General features: G+C 52.9%; 1 protein-coding gene across 1 annotated transcript in view; it reads right to left on the bottom strand.

Annotated features, from left to right (window-relative positions):
* Il4r (interleukin 4 receptor) overlaps positions 1-2,902 on the bottom strand; it is a 33,475-nt gene extending 30,573 nt beyond the window's left edge. Inside the window, exon 1 of the mRNA XM_076839874.2 lies at positions 2,828-2,902. The gene's annotated coding sequence lies outside the window, so the exon portion shown is untranslated. The remainder of the gene's footprint in view (positions 1-2,827) is intronic.
* Between the last annotated feature and the right edge of the window lie 13,088 nt (positions 2,903-15,990).

The following is a 15,990-nucleotide window of genomic DNA, read 5'->3' as shown; positions in this document are numbered from 1 at the left end:
AACCAACGAACCAGAAAAACCTATCTCATGAACAGTCTCATTCCAAATTCCCATGACAAACAAAGGGAGGCTCAGAGAGGTTGAGCAACTTCCTCAGGACGGCACAGCTAGGAAGCAGCAAGCTAGGGCCCCTATCTCTGAACCTGTGCCCTTCTTTCTGCCTCAGAGACCCAGAACAATCTGCTGGGAAACCCAGCCAATCCTGAGGGATGCAGCTGGCCCGAAGCCTCTGCAGGACCTCGCCCCTCCTCTGGGTCCCTGCTCCTACTCAGGCAGGTCAAGTCTGCGCAGCGTCCCAGCAAGCCCCAGCCTCCGCCCTTCCCTGCCCAGCAGAGTCTGGCCAAGCGTGCCTGGGCAGGTCTCCACCGTGCCACCGAGTCCCTGGTGGCACCAGCAAACTGGCGATCAAATGGGAAAGATCAGGGGCTGGGAGGGAAGATGGGGGTGAATCCTCCGTCGTTCTCAGATGTGGGAACCTGGGCAAGGCCCGCCCGTCTCTGGGCCTCAGTGTGCTCATCTGCCAAATGGGTCGGCTCAGCCGCCACCCTGGGGTTCCTAGGAGGCGCAGACGACGCCGATGCGTCTATTTAACAAGCACACAGTGCTGGCTGGGCACCAGGCTCCGTGCTGTACGTTGGCCACAGTGGGACTCAGTGATCCTCGTTGACGGGGCCTCAGCCGCGTCTGTCTCCGTGTCTGTCTCCCGTGTTCCCAGAAGCAAGCTGCGTGGTCAGTAGCAAAGCCAGTCTTAGAACTGGGGACCAGGCTCCCAACCTCTGAGCTCTACTTTCGGGCAGGTAGGGACAGACAGAAACACTCACTGTGGACCTACTGTGGGATGGGAATTGCACTGCATATGTTTGAATATGTTTTTTTTTTTTTTTTTTTTTGCAGAACTGGGGATGGAGCCGGGGCCTGCCGCATGCCAAGCAGGTGCTCTACCGCTGAGCCGTCCCCAGCCCCGTGCTAAGCATCGGGTGTCCTGCACCACCATGAAAACCCTATTCCTACTCATGTGAGGAAGCTCTGCCCCAGATGCAGTAGAGGGTGGCGGCCAGCTAGTCCCAAAGCCATCAGGTCCCCACTCCCCCAGGGGACTTGGGAAGTGGCTCTCTTCTCCCTCCTTGGACACTTAATGTCCTCTCCCCTGCAAATTCAGGAGGCCGCATGCCTTAGCTGCGGCCACGCCTGGGCTTTCTGCGACATGGTGACTGCTGTCTGAGGCCTATCAGCCACTGAGTCACTGCGCAGACACTGGGAGGCCTTGGGTCCCCAGACCTGCCAATAACTGGGCATGCTGGAACTGGGGCAGCTCTCCAGGGGTTTGTCCTCCCCACGGCTCCCTCCAGACCCGGAGCAGGGCGGGGCCCAGGAATCTGCGGGGACTCTGATGGCTAGCGCACAGGTCACAGCACCAACCCTACCCGGCTGCTGGGCCGCCCCACCTTCCCCTGCTTTGGGCTGGCCCCTCCTGCTTCCCAGAGCAGACTCAGGGTGCCCTGGGAAGGAAGCCTGTCCGCCTGCCTGGGGAGAGTTGGGCACACCTGCTGGGGTCCCTCTGCCCAGGAAGCCCTCCTCAGCACTCCAGCACGGCCACATCCACGGGCGGGTGGCTACTTCACAGCCAGCGGTGCCCAGGCCCGGTGAGCCAGGCAGGAGCTGGGGATGCTGGCCAGCGCCACCCCCACCCCATGCTGGGCCCCTGTGCCCTGGTCTGTGTCACGGGCTGGGCTGTCTGGAAGCCCCTGGCTGCTTGGGGCACCCTGGGCAGGCTTGCGTCTCAGCCTCGGGGTTTCCCCTCTGCACTGTAGGAGGGGACTCATGTCCCGGCAAATGCCCAGGCTCCTAAAGGCCACCTGCGGTGGGAGAAGCCAAAAACAGCCACAGCTCCCAGAGGCCTGGGGAAGCGCAGGGAGTAAGAGTCCCCGGGCAGGGTCAGCGCTGGCCTGGGGCACTCTCTGCGTCCCAGCGTGAAATCGCGGGTCCTGGGTCGGGCCTGGTTCTGAGAAAAGCCGACCTCACTGAAAGAGAAAGGGACAGCGCGGGGGCGGAGCGAGGACCGGGTTCCCGGGCACCGCGGATCTGAAGGCCGGGAAGGGACCCGGGAATCTCCATTTTACAAAATTCCCCGGGAGGACCCGGTCCTGCGGCTGGTTTCAGGCGCACGGCGGGGAGCTGGGGCGCCGGGGTGGCTGGCGCTGGGCCCCCGGGGTCCGGTCCGGTCGGGCTCCTGGACTCGGCGGTGGGCGGCACCTCGGGCAAGTTAGGCGAGCCCCGGAGCCTGCGCGTCCCCGTCGGTCCAATGACCATGACAGATGGCCCCGACCGCAGAAGCCTTGAGCGCTCAGGACAGAACCCGAACGAAGTCCCCTGGAGACGATCGCTGTGGCCAGGTCCGTGCGACCCCGGATCCCTGGACCTGGCGCCCGACTCCGCGGTCCTCCGGGCTCTCCCCACCTCCCGCTGACCGCCCGAGCGCAGAGCAGGGCGACGGTCCGGGGCGCAGGGCTGCGTGGCCCCAGGCCGCCCTACCACGCTGGCGACATGGCCAAGTCCCCGACGGGGGCTGCGCCTTTCGGGACTCGCTGGGTGCCCGAGCACCGGGGCCAGCCTCCCCCGGGCCAGGCGAAGTGGACCGACCCCCGAGGCACGCGGGGAGGAACAGGCTCGGGGTTCCGCGAGGGCCCCAGCGGGCAGGCGTTCCCTGCGCTGGGTCGGGACGGTCCCCCAGGTCCCCTCCGCCCGGGGGCCCAGCCTTTCCCGGGCGCCGGACGCGCATCCCGGAGGATCGCCCCGCGCTCCGATCCGCGCGGCCCCCGGGTCCTACCTGTGCGCCCCTGCTCCATTCGCTGTTCCGGCGTCCAAGTGGGAAGAGGCGACACTGGGCTGCCGGCCCTGGCCCGCGCCGCGCGGGGTTTTCCTAGGCTGGGGACCCGCCCGCCCGGCTTCCTGCGCCCCGCCCCTCCAGGACATTTGCATGCACCGCCCCGCCCCGCCCGGGTCATTTGCATGCCCCGCCCAGTACATTTGCATGCCCCGCCCCGCCCTGCGCAGCCTCCGGGTGGAGGGAACCGATCGGTGCCCCTGTCACCGTCCGTGAGAGTCACCGTCTCCCATGCAGCAGCCGAGGTCGCCCTCCGCGGACCCAGAGCTCCGCAGTGGCCCCCTGGCCCTGGGGACACAGTGCGAGCTGCAACCAGGCCTCCCAGGTTTAGCTGGGGCCTGCCTCCTGCCCCGTCCCCTTCCCCGCCAGTCCCCTGGCCACATCTCTGCGGAGGGGGCCCTTGCATTCGGGGCTGAGGGCTGCGCAGTCCGACCCCCTCCCCTTTCCCAGCAGCGCGGCTTCCAAGTGCCAGTGTTTGCTCTTTCTCTGGACGAATGTTTGCCCAGCGCCCGAGGGGGAAAATGCAAAGAGCAAAACGACCTTCAGTCCACGGTGGTCAGGGCAACCGTGGGCCCTGGGCCAGCCTCCGCGGACACGCGCACTTCCCGCCTCCTGGGGATCACCTGTGAGGATGGTCACCGCTGCCATCCATTTACAGTAGGGAAACTGAGGCACGGGGCTGGTGAGACCTTTGCTCAGTGGAGCTGGGATGGGAACTCGGGCTTCACAGACCGCTAGGTCACTGGTGGCCATAGAAGCCCAGAAGGAGCCAGATGGTAGGGAAGGCACACAACCTGAACCAAGTATTTCAGCTAATGAAAAGTTCTAAGAAGAAAAATAAAATAAAATAAAACAAAGAGGGATCTATCTATTAGGGTGATGAGGCAAGCCAGGGAAGGCCTCTCTGAGAAGGGTACAGAAAAGCTGAAGAGGCCCTGGAGAGAGAGCCTATCTTAGAAAGCAGGGACAGCAAGTGCAAAGGCCCTGGGGTGGGAACCAACTTAGTATGGACGATGGTGGAGCTTCAACTGCTTGAAACCAGGATGGCAGTGGAGCCTTGAGAGAGGTGAGAGGGAAAGAGAGATGAGGTAGACAGGCTGCGCAGGACAGGAAGACCAGAGAGCAATTTGACCCCTGTCCTTAAGGAGCTTATAGCCCGATGGTGGAGGTGAACTGCTCAGAGACAGGGAGGGCCCAGGGGGATCAAGCCACATGGGGGAGGGTGAGCTCAGGAAGCTGCAGTGGAGCTGGGGTGGGTGAAGGTCACCTTCTTAGGGGACAGGTCCCAGTACTTGGATTATTCTTTCAAGCACTCACTCTGTCTTGGCCCTTCTGTGTGCCTCACCCTGTGACAAATGCAGATGAGAAACAGACCAGGGTCCTGCCTCTGTAAGTGACAATGGAGTGGACCCAGTATTGGGAGTCAAGGCTGGCTTCCTGGAGGAGGTGGCCTCTGGTTGAGAATCCCAAGCATCAGTGGGGATGAGGAGGAGACAGAGGACAGGTGGAGTGGGCGGCAGGGCCAATAAGGGGGGTGGGTGGTGAGACGTGCTGTGGGGGTGTGGGGGACCCACCACCCTCCAGCCTTTATGTATGGACCCCTCCGTGTGCCAGGCCCTGGGCGGGGATGGGCGACAGTGAGAAAGACACGGCTTCCTAGGCCTGGGGGTCGCCTGGGCAGCCCCAGGTGACAGGCACCGTCACACCACGGAGGGAGGACCCAGCTGAGTGGGACAGGCCTGGGGAGGGCCCTGCTTCCAAGAGGAGCAGGACCGTCCAGTCCAGGGGTGACCCCCACTCCCGTCCCCCGCCACACCCCGCCCGTCGCAGCTCCTCCCCTCGCTGCCCTTCCCGGCTCCAGCGGTGCACCTGGGCCCCAGGCGGTCTAGACCCCACCCTGCAGGTCGCTCGCCTTCAGGGGTCTGAGTCGGAGCCCAGTCTCACTTGGAAGGCAGCAAAAGCCCCCCTTAGTCGCCCCTCGGGAGCGGGTGGCTCAGGCTCGCAGCCTGTTTTCTGAGTCTTTCAATCACCTTCGCCGTCTTCTCCCGGTCACCTGTGTCTGGGTGCCAGCTCTGGCCCCCACTGGGCTGTGTGGCTCGGCCGAGGGGGTCTCCCTCAGGGGGCCCCACCATCCTCTCCGTTCCGTGGAGACGGCGCTGGACCCATCTCCTGGGGCTCCCTGAGGGGGACTAGCGAGGTGCACGTGACGGTGCTTAGAACAGCGCCCACTGTGCATTGGGCCTTGGTGAATATTTATTAGGGATAAGAAACACTTAATCAGAGCTGAGTTGTGAAATGACATTCCAAACAGCGCTGACGAGATGGGAAAGGATTGCACAGACGTGGTCAGATAGGAAGACGTTGGGGAAGTCCGGGGGAAGAATTATGGGAATTCTGGGTGCTCTCCTTGCGACTTTACTGTAACTCCAAGGTTGTGTCAAAATGCAAAGTCGGAGAAAGCAGGTCATTGTTCTGAGGTTCCTGGTTTATCTTCTCATAAACTGTTTCAGTCATCAGCCATCCAAGCTGCCTGTCAGGTCTGGAAGTGGGCCTGGGGCCTCAGAATAATAAAAACTGTCTCCCAATCCAGGGGGTTCCCAAGTTCTTGCCCCATCACAAGTTCAGCCCACATCACATCACTACACAGTTAATCGTGTTGGAACCTATCTTTCTGTTTAAAAAAAAAAAAAATGAATAGACTCTCCAGGCTCAGTGGTGAACACCTGTAATCCCAGCGGCTCAGGAGGCTGAGGCAGGAGGATCACAAGTTTGAGGCCAGCCTCAGCAATTTAGCAAGAACTTAAGCAACTTAGCAAGTCCCTGTCTTAAAATAAAAAATAAAATGGGCTGGGGATGTGGCTTAGTGGTTAAGTCGATGGGCTTAATATCTGGTACCAAAAAAAAAAAAAAAAAATAATAATAATAGACTTTATTTTGGGCTACAGTTGCAGCTTGGTAGAATAATTGAGAAGATAGTCGAGAGCTCCCGTAGGTCCATCTCCCTGTGCGCAATTTCATTTATTATTAACATCTTGCATCGGTGAAGTGCATTGAGGTGCAGTGTTGGTGTGTTATTATTAAAGTCTAGAGTTTACGTTAAGTTTCAGTCTCTCTCTCGTCCAGTTCTGTATTGACAATTGCACTATGTCACATATCTACTGACAAAGTGACATAAAGAATAGTTTCTCCTTCTTAAAAATTCCCTTTGCCAGGGCTGGGGACGCCCGTGGGTGGTGGAGCACTCGATTATCACGCACGAGGCCCTGGGTGCCAGCCCCAGCTCTAGGACCAAGAAAATAGCTCTTATGATCCATTATGCACCTCGAGCCCTGAGACCACTAAACGTTTCCTGTCTCCATAGTTTTGCCCTCATTCAAGATGACACAGGGTTGGAACTAGTGTGTAGCCTCTTAAGACTGGCTTCTTTCTCGAGTTTTTAAGATTCCTTCATGTCTTTTCCTGAGCTGTTTCACCAGCCCTGCCGCCCTGAATACTGTAGTTTTTTAGTAAGTTTAAACTTACTTTATAGTTTATAAAAACTTTAAAGTTTGTTCTTCCTCCCATGACTACTCCAGGTCTTTTGATTTTCCACCTGATCTTTAGAATCAATCTGTTGACACAAAATAACTTTCACACTATGACTTTCTGGGGTTTTGATCCAGGTTGTGAGGATAGACTTGGGGAGAAATGACAGCTGAACAATATGGAGTCTTTGTATCCATGAACATGGACTACCTTTCCATTTGTTGAGCTCTTTGGTTTCTTTCATCAGAGTTTTATAGTTTGCCTCAGACATATCCTATACATATTTGTTAGGTTTATACTTATGTGTTTTTCATTTTTTTTTTGTATGTATGTTTATGTGACTGGCGTTAAGTTTTAATTCAAATTCCAATTTTTTGTCGCTGGTATATGGGAAAGCAATTGACTTTTGTCTATTACTCTTGTAGCCTGAACTTGTGCTACAGTGATTAATTCTAGGAGGTTTCTGGTTGACTCTTTGGGATTTTAGCATAAAGATAATAATATCATCCACAAAATGTGTTAGTCAGCTTTCTCTCACTGTGACAAAACACCTGAGAAAAACAGCTTAAAAAGAAGAAAGGTTTATTTTGGCTGGTAGTATCAAAGGCTTTAGTCCATGGTCACTTGTTTTGTTGCTTTGGGGCCTATGGCAAGAAGAGTGCTCACCCCATGGCAAAGAGAAAGAGGAAGGAGCTGGACCCCCAAGCACACACTTAACACCCTCACTTCTCTCCACAAGGCACGGCCTCCCGAGATGGCCACTACTTCCCAACAGTACCATGGGCTGGGAACAAGCCTTCAACCCTGGAGCCTTTGAAGGACATTTAAGATCCAAACCATAACACAAAGACACTTTGGCTTCTTCCTTCTCAGTCTACAGACTGATTCTTCTTTTCTCTGTCTTGTGGCATTAGGTCGGACTTCCAGTATGATGGTGAAGCGCTGGGGAGGGGCTGTGGCTGCTTTGTCCTTGACGTTTAGGGGACAGCAATGGGGTTTCTCACCACCAAACAATGTGTTAGCAGCAGGGTTTGAGCAGATGGCTTTTCTGTCCAGGTGGAGTTTCTCCTTCTCCCTCCACTCTGCTCCTGGGTCCCTGAGGGTTCTTACCAGGACGGTGTTGGATGTCATTAAGTGTCTCTTCTGCACCTATTGACATCGGTGACTTCTTTCTTCCTTAGCCTGTCAATGCGATGGGCTATATTGGTTGACATTTGGATGTCGAATCAGGCTAACGGGACGGGGATGAGTCTTGCAGGGGTGGAAGTCAGAGTTCAGGGTCCACATTATTGGGTCTGACTCATGAACATCTTTGAGGACTTTGGCATCTGAGTTCATCAGGGATAATGGTCTGTAGTTTTCCTTTCTTGTAGTTACTGGTTTGGGGTTTCAGTATTAAGGTAATGCTGGTCTCATAGAATCAAGTCAGATTCTTTCTGCTTCTGTTTTCTGGAAGGGATGGTAAAAAAAAAATGGTATTATTTCTTCCTTAAGTGTTTGGTAGATTTCATCAATGAAACCTTTCCTTTTTGACAAGTTATTACTTTTGGGGGGCTGGAGGTACTGGGGATTGAACTCAGGGGCACTTGACCACTGAGCCCCATCCCAGCCCTATTTTGTGTTTTACTTAGAGACAGGGTCTCACCGAGTTGCTTAGGGCCTCGCTTTGGCTGAGGCTGGCTTTGAACTCACAATCCTCCTGCCTCAGCCTCCCTAGCCACTGGAATCACCATGCCACCGCGCCTGGCATGATTTCGTTGATTTCTGCTCTAATATTTTTTTAGCTCTTCTTTTTTTCTAGTCTCCTCGATGGAAATTTAGATCTTCGATTCTAGAACTTTCTCCTTTTATTGTATATGCATTCCACGCTACAAATTTTACCTATGCACCATTTTTGCTAGATCTCCCAAATTTGGAGAGGCTGTATTTTCATTCAGTTAAAATGTTTTAACCTTTTTATTTTGTCTCTGCTTCATGTATTATTACTTAGAAATAGGTTTTTAATCTCCAAATATTTAGGGACTTTCCAGCTATCTTTCTGTGACTGATTTGTAGTTTATTATCATTGTGGCCTGAGAGCATTCTTGGTATGGTTTCTAATATTTTAAATTTGTTAAGTTGTTTTTTTTTTTTTTTGACACCAGAGCATGGTCTAGCTTGTCGAATCTTCCATGAGAACTTGAGAAGAAGGCATGCGCTGCTATTGTTGGATTCAGAATCTACAAATGTCAATTAGAACCTGGTGATTGACAGGTTGTTCAGCTCAACTGCATCCTTCCTGATTTTCTGCCTTCCGGATCTGTCAGACTCAAAAGGAGGCGTCAAAGTCTCCCACTTCCAATTGTTCAATAATATCCTTATCCAAATAATCACGGATTTGTCTATCTCTCCTTCAGGTCTATCCGTTTTTGCTTCATGTATTTTGACTCTCCTCTTTTAGTCAGCTATTTTGCTGCTGTGACAAAAAGACCCCGCAAGAACACTTTTAAGGAGGAGAAGTTTATTTGGGGGCTCAGGGTTTCAGAGGTCACCACCCCCAGTCAGCAGGCTCCATTCCTGGGGCTCCAGGTGAGGCCGAACATGACGGTGGAAGAGTGTGGCAGAGGGAAGCAGCTCACAGGATGATCAGGGAGCAGAGAGAGTCCACACCCCAGATGCAGATATAGACCCCAAAGCCACGCCCCCAATGCCCACTCCTCCAGCCACACCCCACCCACCTTCAGGGGATTAACTCACTGATTGGGTTAAGCCTCTTATAACCCAATCACTCCACCTCTGAATGTTCTTGCATTGTCTGTCACATGAGCTTTTAGGGGACCCTTCACACCTAAACCATGACACTCTCTGATTTTTTAGCTACATCTACATTGAAGACTTTTATTGGAGAAGCATTCGATTACTCTTAGTTTGGTATATCCCTCCTGGCACTTTTAATCTAACTGTGCCTTTATATTTACCCTTAGTTTCTTATTAATATTTAGTTGAGTCTTTTTTAAAAAATCCACTCTAGCAGTCTCTGACTTTTACTTGGTGTATTTAGACCATTTATATTTAAAGTGATTATTGATATAACTGAGCTAATATCTACCATGTTGGCAATTGTTTTCTATTCATTGCATTTTTTTTTTTTTTGGTTTTCTTCTGTTTTTGAAAAACAATCTTCTCTTTTTCTGCCTCTTCTAGTTTTAATTGAACATTTGACATGATTCAGTGTTCTCTCAACATTTCGGTTTCAGTTTACAAAACTCTTGCTCTCTGATCATTCTTAGCATGGCACTACACAAAGACAAGAAGTCTAAGAGATCATTCTGAAATTTTAATTTGGACTTAGTCATCCAGGAGAAAAAAAAATTTTTTTTCAGTGCTAGGGATTGAATTCAGGGCCTGGCACATGCTAGGTAAGTACTTTACTAAATCCTCAGCCCTAAAAATGGAATTTTTGATTCTGGAAATTTTGGGTACCTTCCCTAGTGAATACTCAAGGTTTTATTTCCTAGTTTTGCATTTTCCTATTTTAAAATAGATTCCTATTTAAAACTCATACGGGAGAAGTTTAAAGGCAATAGAACTCCTGGAAATCTCAGGACTGTTATTCACGCTGAATGCTCCTAGATTAAAATCACAGCTGCTTCTGAGAAACAGTTCTCTTAAAGAGGCCTGAAATATCTTATCAAGAAATACTTTAAGAAGCTGGAGTTGTGGCTTGGGGCTGGGGTTGTGGCTCAGGGTACAGCACTTGGTTAGCACGTGTGAGGAGTTGGGTTCAATCCTCAGCACAACATAAAAATAAATAAGTAAAAAAAAATGCATCTACAACTGTCCATCTACAACTAAAGAACACTTTTTAAAAGAAAAACTTTAAGAAGCATAATCCTCATGATTGGCTTCATGTGACTATATCAGATAAGGAGATTTATGAATTTTGTCACTTCCTCCTTAGTCAAGAGGAAAACGGCTCAGTGTCTGAGGACCGGGTAAATTCTCCTGCTCTAGGGTTTTGCTTTTGAATACAACAAATGAAGTACACGTGAGAAAGAAACATCTAAGATGGATTTTTAGTTTATCAGTGAATAAAACACATAGTACTGACAATTTTCAGTGGTTGTTGTAGAGTCTGCGATATTTGTTGACAACCTCGTCTGAAACCATTTTTCAAATAACACTATCAGGCCACAGAGTGTACAAGAGCCTTATAACCAAGTACTTCCCAACCCTCCTTCCCATCCCTATCCCGTTCATTTTGTTCCATTCATTTCATTTGTCCATCTGCTGTAACCACCCAATGTATTGCTGTTATTATTATTATTTTGAGTTAAAAGTTATTAGATCAATTATTTTTTTTTTAGAATTTTTTGTTCCACATTAGTTCATTGGTTCTCAGATCTTGCTCTTATGTAAACGGAAGTTTCTGACCCAGGCCCTTTTCCCTCTCTCTAAAGAACTTCTTTCAGCATTTCTTAGAAGGTGGAACTCTTGGCAACAAATTCCCTTGGTTTTTATTCGTCTGGGAAAATCTTTGTTCTTCACCTGTGAAGGACAATTTTGCTGGATATAAAATTTTAGGTTGGTGGGGTTTCTTTCGACACTTGAAATAATTTGCTCCTGGGGCTTAAACATGGACGTGCGCCTGAGGAACTTCCGGATCTGGGGGCCTAAACGTGGACGTGCACCTGACAAACTTCCGGATCCTGGGACTTAAACATGAACGTGCACCTGAGGAACTTCCGCATCCAGGATCGTAAACTTGGACATGCACCCAGGGAACTTCCGGATCCGGGGGCCTAAACATGGACGTGCACCTGAGGAATTTCCATATGCTACAGCCTAAACATGGACGCCTGAGGAACTTCCGGATCCGGGGGCCTAAACATGGAGGACTGAGGAACTTCCGAATCCTAGAGTCTCAACATGGACGTGCACCAAAGGAACTTCCGGATCCGGGGGCCTAAACATGGAGGACTGAGGAACTTCCGAATCCTAGAGTCTCAACATGGACGTGCACCAAAGGAGCTTCCGGATCCTAGAGCCTAAACATGGACGTGCAACTGAGGAACTTCCGGATCCGGGGGCCTAAACATGGAGGACTGAGGAACTTCCAGATCCGGGGGCCTAAACATGGAGGACTGAGGAACTTCCAGATCCGGGGGCCTAAACATGGAGGACTGAGGAACTTCCGGATCCGAGAGCCCAAAGATGGACGTGCACCTGAGGAATTTCAGGATCGGGGACCTAAACACGGAGGACTAAGGCATTTCTGGATCCCAGAACCTAAACACGGATGCCTGAGGAACTTCTGGACCCAGGGGCTTAAACATGGTCTTGCACTTGAAGAACTTCCAGATCCGGGGGCCTAAACATGGATGTGCGCCTGAGGAACTTCCGGATCCGAGGGCCTAAACATGGATGTGCGCCTGAGGAACTTCCGGATCCGAGGGCCTAAACATGGACGTGCACCTGAGGAACTTCCGGATCCGAGGGCCTAAACATGGACGTGTCCCTGGAACTTCTGGGTCCTTGTGCCTATAAAGGGCAGGGCGTGACTCTCAGAAGGGACGTGGCCCATGAAGGGGAGCTGAGTACGGGACCTGTTGGGGGCAGACTGAGCTGTCGCACCCGGAACTTGAATGTGACGGTGGCCTCACTTCCCGGCCTTCCCCTGGGTGTCACTTCGTCCCCTTCCAGGCGGTGCCAGGGAGGAAGTGAGACCAGGCACAGGGGCCAGGCGCCCAGCCTGGCTGGGGATGGGGATATCTTGTGACACTGGCTGCCTCCTGCATCCCTGCCCCAGGACCTCAGGGACCACAGGCGGGGACAGTCGTTGATTCTCCCCTGGCCGTTGACCCTCAGCCCTGGGGTCTGCCCAGGGAGAGCTCTGTCTCCCAGAGGGTCAGGGGGCCCCTGTGACCTGCTGCTCCTTACCCACCGTCATCCTGGGGAGCAGAGGTCAGGACACCAGACGATACTGAGAGTGACATCTCCTGGATGGGCGGCTGGGGACTTTGCCTCTGTCCCCAGGCCTCAGACACCGGATGATCCCCCCGAGAGACAGAAAATAACCCACACCGCCCCAGACTTATTTTTAAGCTTTGGATTCTGAAAATTTCCTGCTGCCACCTTCTTTGTGAAGCCAGTTTTTCAACAGAGACAATATTCCAGGGGGAAACACAGCATGGAGTCAATCAAACCAAGCTGACCCATCTGGTCCTCCAGGAGAAATCTGGATGGGGGAGAAGAGCCATCCTCAACTGGCGAAATAGTGACGTTCCCTTGTCCTTATTGTGTGTAAGCAAAACAAATAATCGGATGTTAACTCATCAAATTATTTTTGACGAGTGCTTGGCTCATAGGAAAACTGATTCTGTTTTATGGAATGACGTGTCACCTGATTTTAAAATGTAAAATGAAGCCAATTAGGATTGTTAAATTCCACTGTCATAATTCTGTTCTTTGAGAGCAGAAATAAATAAACCCTTAAAAAAAAAAAAAAAAGAAAAGAAAAGAAAAAAAAGAATTCGCTCCTGTTGACCTAGCAAGTGTTTCCTTTTTAAGAAAGCTGTTTTCAGGTGCGATTGAGTTTTGTTTGCCTTCGTCTTGATTCTCTGTAGCTTTAAACATGATATTTAGGGGGGAGACATTTTGGGAGCTTTTCCTGCACGGTCTTCTTGGGTTTCCTGGACCTCTGGATGGATGTTTGTCATTGGACAATTCTCAGCCGTTATCATTTCAATTATCAATGTTCTTTTCTCGTTTTCTTCTCCTTGTGATATTTTTATGACACATACACACCACTGCGGCCCCCGACCAGCGCAGGCAGCTGAACGAAGGTCCCTTGTGTAAACTTATGGTGACACAAAATAGAACGAAGACACAATTTACTTTGACCCAAGCTTCAGGACAGCTCCCCCCCACCCCAAGTCTGGGCCTGGTTGCAGTTTTCTCTGCAGACTATGTTTCCTGTCTTGCCTGTTAGCAAGTTTTATCTTTTTTTTTTTTTTTTTTTTTTTCTGAAATCCAGTTGTGATGGCTTGAGTAATAGGAACTGAGATAGTTAGGATTTTAGTGGGAGGTTCTATGACCCTCTGGCTAGGAACTGGGCTGGGACCCCTGTTTGCTGGGGCCGGAGATGTCAGAGGCTACAGCTTGCTCCTTGTTTCTCCTCCCCTCCCCTCTCTGTTTGGGTTTCCTGAAGGACTCCTTAAATAAAGTCCGTCTGTGGCTCTCGCACTCACCACCGGCTGGAATTATTCCAGAGCCTGTTAATGAGGTGGTTGGGGGTTGGGGAGGGAAGTACTCTGTGATATGATTAGGTCTCGCCAGGCCTATGGCTTCAAGATCATTTCTTCGACCATTTTTTTTTTCTTGCCTCACTTGAGACGGGAAGGCTACGGAGGGCTGGCTTTAACCTCATTTCCCTCCTCGGGTCAGATAAGGCTCTGATCGAGTACTTTCCTCTGGAGGGAAGGCCATTGTTAGGAGAATGCTTGGGTGTATTTCCTAATCTCATTTCCCCCCCTGGGTGTACTTAAAAGTGGTTATTCCCTCCCTTGTGTTTCCTGAAGCGTGAGGATATTTTTCTTTGATCTTTCAGAACGTGCTGGACTCCTAAAACCATGCCGCTGGGAGGCTCCTCCAAAGACTCGGTCCTCCAGAAGCTTCCAACTTTCCAAGCTGGTTCTCACACTCAGCCTCGTGCCATTTATCAAGATTGCCATTGAAGGGTTCCTACCAGTGATCTGGTTCTGATACCCTAGATTCATCTGCTTATCCGGATTTTGGGGGTGACCGTTTGCTGGGTCCTCGATTCTCCAATGGATCTAAGAAAAGTGTTAGGCTTTCCACATCAGCGTTTCTCCTGGGAGCGGGACGGTCACCAGGGCCACCTCTGGACATGTCGGAGCCGTAATGGAGCCCCACCTCGCAGTTGTAAACTTACTGGTCTTAGTCTGGCTTCCCCTGGGAGCAGACGCTGAGGTCAGGATTCTAATGCAAGCAGCGATCCTGGGAAAACCAGTAGAGACCTAGTGATCCTCGGGGAAGCCAGACGGGGAGGGCAAAGATTCCCCCCAGGTTGGGGTATGGATCAGGAATCACTCTTTTCCCCTGGGCTCAACTTTGCCAGAGAACTCTGGGAAACAGTGGAGAACAGGCACCTCCAACCTATTCCACCAAGTGGGGTGGGAGCTGGGGTACTGAGACACCTACTTCTCTCAGTCATTGATTATTGGTCAGATGATCCATGATGATCGAGGTCGGGCTGAGCGTGGTTCTTGGCCCGGGAAATGGCAAAGCCGGTGGAATGCGGGCAAAGGAACATCGACAGCAAGGTTGCTCCGTCTCTCAATGGAGGAATGATGTCCCGAGCGTCCCCCACCCCGAGAACCAGAGGTGGACAGGCCCGAGAGAAGGAGAGGGAGAGGAATAAGTGTGGGATCTGAAGAAACAAGTACTTCCAAGTGTATTTAAAGCATCCCTCATTCTCCCCCGGCACGATGCTGGGTACGTTGAATTCCCAGGTGTCAGTCAAGGGGAGAGTGGGCAGGGCACAGTGGGCACAGTCAGCTGTCAAAATGGGTCCCGTCCTTTATCACGTCTCCCACAGAAAGGTACTGTGCCATGGCCTCTGGGACTCTCCTAAGGAAGACGATGCTTGGTGATCATGTGTCTTCCAGGGCTGCAAAGAAGCTACACTTGTACCCGTGGTGCCCCTCCCCCTCCTCTCCCTCCCCCCACTCCCCTCCCCTCCCCCCTCACTCCCCTCCCCTCCCCTCCCCCTCACTCCCCTCCCCTCCCCTCCCCCTCACTCCCCTCTCCTCCCTCTCCCCCTCCCCCTCCCCTCCCCCTCCCCTCCCCTCCCTCTCTGCCCCTTCCTCCTTTCCCCTCTCCTCCCTCCTCCCTTTGCTTCCTCCTCTTCTCCCCTTCTCTCCCCCTCCCTCCCCCTCTCTCCTCTCCCCCTCCCCCTCACTCCCCTTCCCCTCCCCTCCCCCTCTGCCCCTTCCTCCCTTCCCTCTCCTCCCTCCTCCCTTTCCTCCCTCCTCTTTCTCCTCCTCTCCCCCCTCCTCCCCCTCCTCCCCCTCCTCCCCCTCCTCCCCTCCCCCTCATCCCCTCCCCCTCCCCTCCTCCTCTCCCCCTCCCCCCTCCTCCCTCCCCCTCATCCCCTCCCCCTCCCCTCCTCCTCTCCCCCTCCCCCTCCTCCCCTCCCCCTCCCTCCCCTCCCCTCCCCTCCCCCTCTCCCCCTCCCCTCCCTCCCCTCCCCTCCCCTCCCCCTCTCCCCCTCCCCTCCCCCTCCCTCCCCTCCCCTCCCCCTCTCCCCCTCCCCTCCCCCTCCCTCCCCTCCCCTCCCCCTCTCCCCCTCCCCTCCCCTCCCTCCCCTCCCCTCCCCCTCTCCCCCTCCCCTCCCCCCTCCCTCCCCTCCCCTCCCCCTCTCCCCCTCCCCCTCCCCCTCCCCTCCCCCCCCTGCCTGTGAGAACTCAGCTCCCCTGGAGCCACCGTGCTGGACATTGGAGGGATCGCCCAGGGCTGCAGTCTCAGAGAGGCCTGAGGAGTCCCAGCTGTGGGGACGGCCCCGCCCAGGCCCAGAGACG

Source organism: Callospermophilus lateralis, chromosome 19, assembly GCF_048772815.1.
Source record: "Callospermophilus lateralis isolate mCalLat2 chromosome 19, mCalLat2.hap1, whole genome shotgun sequence".
Classification (NCBI taxonomy): domain Eukaryota; kingdom Metazoa; phylum Chordata; class Mammalia; order Rodentia; family Sciuridae; genus Callospermophilus; species Callospermophilus lateralis.
This window is presented reverse-complemented; position numbering and strand designations above follow the sequence as displayed.